Below are 4382 nucleotides of genomic sequence, written 5' to 3'. Positions count from 1 at the left end.
CCTAAGTGAACTGTCTTCATTTACAGTGCATTCGAAAGGTATTTTGTTACGTTACAGCCTTATTCTTAAATGATGTAATAATTTTTTCCCTCATGTTAGGGCTAGGGGGCAGCATTGACACGGCTGGATAAAAAACATACCCGATTTAATCTGGTTACCACTCCTACTCAGTAACTAGAATATGCATATACTTATTACATATGGATAGAAAACACCCTAAATTTTCTAAAACTGTTTGAATGGTGTCTGTGAGTATAACAGAACTCAAATGGCAGGTCAAAACCTGAGAGATTCCTTTACAGGAAGTGGCCTGTCTGACCATTTCTGGAACTTCTTTGCCATCTCTATCATTTACTAAGGATCTCTGCTCTAACGTGACACTTCCCACGTCGTCCATAGGCTCTCAGAGCCCGGGAAAAAAGAGAATGTCGTCATTCCAGCCCCAGGCTGAAACACATTATCGCCTTTCTCAAGTGGCCCATCAAGAGACACTAGCTTATGCGCGTGACCCCGACCGCCCCCGCCTTTGGGATTTTTTCCTCTGTTTGCCGAAAAGGAGATTCCCTGTCGGAATATTATCGCTTTTCTACGAGAAAAATGACGTAAAAATTGATTTTAAACAGCGGTTGACATGCTTCGACGTACGGCAATGGAATACTTTGAATTTTATTGTCAGGAATTGCGCCAAGCGCGCGACACTTCTTTACTATTTCGGATAGTGTCTGGAACGCACGAACAAAACGCCGCTATTCGGATATAACGATGGATTATTTTGGACCAAACCAACATTTGTTATTGAAGTAGACGTCCTGGGTGTGCATTCTGACGAAGACAACAAAAGGTAATGACATTTTTATAATAGTAAATATGATTATGGTGAGTGCTAAACTTGCCGGGTGTCTAAATAGCGAGCCCGTGATGCCTGGGCTATGTACTTAGAATATTGCAAAATGTGCTTTCACCAAAAAGCTATTTTAAAATCGGACATATCGAGTGCATAGAGGAGGTCTGTATCTATAATTCTTAAAATAATTGTTATGCTTTTTGTGAACGTTTATCGTGAGTAATTTAGTAAAATGTTAGCGAATTCCCCGTAAGTTTGCGGGGGGTATGCTAGTTCTGAACGTCACATGCTAATGTAAAAAGCTGGTTTTTGATATAAATATGAACTTGATTGAACAAAACATGCATGTATTGTATAACATAATGTCCTAGGGTTGTCATCTGATGAAGATCATCAAAGGTGAGTGCTGCATTTAGCTGTCTTCTGGGTTTTGGTGACATTATATGCTGGCTTGAAAAATGGGTGTCTGATTATTTCTGGCTTGGTACTCTGCTGACATAATCTAATGTTTTGCTTTCGTTGTAAAGCCTTTTTGAAATCGGACAGTGTGGTTAGATTAACGAGAGTCTTATCTTTAAATGGCTGTAAAATAGTCATATGTTTGAGAAATTGAAGTAATAGGATTTTGAAGATTTTGAAAATCGCGCCACAGGCTGGCAGTGGCTGTTACGTAGGTGGGACGAATTCGTCCCGCCGGTCCCATAGAGGTTAATCTACATACCCCATAATGACAAAGTAAAAACTGTTTTTTTTTACATTTTTGCAAATGTATAAAACAATACAACTGAAATATCACATTTACATAAGTATTCAGACCCTTTACTCTGTACTTTGTTGAAGCACCTTTGGCAGCGATTCCAGCTTTGAGTCATCTAAGGTATGATGCTACAAGCTTGGCACACCTGTATTTGGGGAGTTTCTCCCATTTTTCTCTGCAGATCCTTTCAAGCTCTCACAGGGTGGATGGGAAGCGTCACTGCACAGCTATTTTGTCTTGGCTGTGTGCTTAGGGTCGTTGTCCTGTTGGAAGGTTAACCTTCGCCCCAGTCTGAGGTCCTGAGCGCTCTGAAGCAGGTTTTCATCAAAGATCTCTCTCTTTACTTTGGTCCATTCATCTTTCCCTCGATCCTGACTAGTCTCCCAATCCCTGCCGCTGAAAAACTTCCCCACAGCATGATGCTGCCACCACCATGCTTCACCATGCGCCATGCTGATTGATGGAGTGCTGCAGAAATGGTTGTCCTTCTGGAAGGTCCTCCCATCTCCACAAAGAAACTCTGGAGCTCTGTCAGAGTGACCATCGGGTTCTTGGTCACCTCCCTGACCAAGGCTCTTCTCCCCCGATTGCTCAGTTTGGCCGGGTGGCCAGCTCTAGGAAGAGTCTTGGTGGTTCCAAACTTCTTCCATTTAAGAAAGATAGAGGCCACTGTGTTCTTGGGAACCTTCAATGCTGTGGATTCTTTTTGCTACCCTTCCCCAGATCTGTGCCTCGACACAATCTTGTCTCAGAGCGCTACGGACAATTCCTTTGACCTCATTGCTTGGGTTTTGCTCTGACATGCACTGTCAACTGTGGGACCTTATATAGACAGGTGTGTGCCTTTCCAAAACACGTCCAATCAATTGAATTTACCACAGGTGGACACCAATCAAGTTGTAGAAACATTTCAAGGATGATCAATAGATACAGGATGCATCTGAGCTAAATCTCAAAGCATGTTGTCTGGTATTTCTGTTATTAAAAAAAATACATTTGCTAAACTTTCTAAAAACCTGTTTTCGCTTTGTCATTATGGGGTATTGTATGTAGATTGATGAAAGAAAAAAAGATTTACTCAATTTTTGAGTAAAGCTATGTCATGACATTGGCCTGTGGGTAAGGTTTATGACCCCCCATAAATACCTTTCTCCCTTCCCTCTCTCTCTGACTCTACTGAAGGACTCTTGAATAGCCTTTGTTAAACATAGAGAGTCTGGGTACATCAAACAAGTGGGGGGAAAGGAAACATATTTCGGTAATAGAACCAGTTGAAAATATGCGTTGGTACTTAATGAATATGATGTCAGTTCGGTTGTCATCTGAGACATTATGACTGATGACAGGATGACATAAACGGTATCTTGGAAAGTCTACACAGCAGATTCACATGGAATTGTTGTTCAATTTAAATGCAGTTAAATTAAACTATTTGTGAAAAGATGAAATGTAATTTTAGCTTCCAAATGAGAGAATTGGGTTTTCATAAGGTTGGAGCCCTGCTCAATCAGTGGCCCACCCCTGTGAAGAGACATGGGTTATAAACTATGAAACATACCCTTCTCTCCCTCCACTATATAAGCCCTTGACGAAAATGCAACCTGTTCCGAGGACGATAGGACGACGGTCCATATGTTAAAAAGGACTAACATGTCAACTACAGAACTAAGCCAACCTCAGCGTGAGCTTTGGTTGTGAATGGTATGAACTTTGAACTCTTATTCACTACAGTGAGACATCCTAGCCGTTGAGTTAGCAACAGCAGCTGTAAACGTGGGCTAGGAAAGGACGGACGACGTATCCAGTCTAACACACAACGAAGATACTACAACGTATCCAATTTCCCACCAGAGACATTCTTCCGAGGACAGGAAGATCTCTGTTGGCCAACACGGCCAGCATCTACGACGAACCTACCGAAGCGCAGCTCAGGGTAAATATTTATAGCATTTTCCTTTTCCAAATGGACGGTAATTTAGAATGCATAAGATACTGTATTTACAATAGCACAGCTTCTCCCTTTGTTCCTCAGTCTTCCCGCTCTTTCATTCAAGCCCAACCCCCTCTCTTTGTGTAACAAGCCATCATACAGGTTCCGTCCACCAGGGACGTTTTCTGTATGACATAATTTACATTCCATGTATATGTAATTTACATTTTAGTCATTTAGCAGATGCTCTTATCCAGAGCGAGTGTGAATGCATACATAGTGAATGCACAGTAGTGAATGCATACATTTTTTTTCTCCGTACTGGTCCCCCGTGGGAAACGAACCCACAACCCTGGCGTTGCAAACACCATGCTCTACCAACTGAGCCACACTGGATTAGTTAGGTATTTAGTAAATAAATCTAGTAAATAAATAATTAAACCCATTTTTGTATTGCTGATTCAACTTGTTAGCCAGGGTTTGTGAAGATAACCAAGAATTTACAACTTTCAGATGAGACTGAAATAAGGTGACGATTAATATTGACTGCTATTGATGTAAAATATTACTAGGTCTTTCAGAGTTTATTCGGAAGATAACAGCTCTATAAACACTCTTTCGTGGTGCCCCGACTTTCTAGTTTATTACATTTACATGATTAGCTCAATCAGGTAATATTAATTACAGAGAAAGGATTTTATAGAATAGCATGTCATATCACTTAATCCGGCATAGCCAAAGACACGACAGCTATAACGTAACGAAATGTGGAATAAGTCAAGGGGTTTGAATACTTTCCGAATGCACTGTATCCACCATCTTTGTTAGGATTTAGGAAGTCTCAATACAGG

The sequence above is a fragment of the Salmo salar genome, chromosome 04 (assembly GCF_965601325.2).
Source record: "Salmo salar chromosome 04, fSalSal1, whole genome shotgun sequence".
Classification (NCBI taxonomy): domain Eukaryota; kingdom Metazoa; phylum Chordata; class Actinopteri; order Salmoniformes; family Salmonidae; genus Salmo; species Salmo salar.
This window is presented reverse-complemented; position numbering follows the sequence as displayed.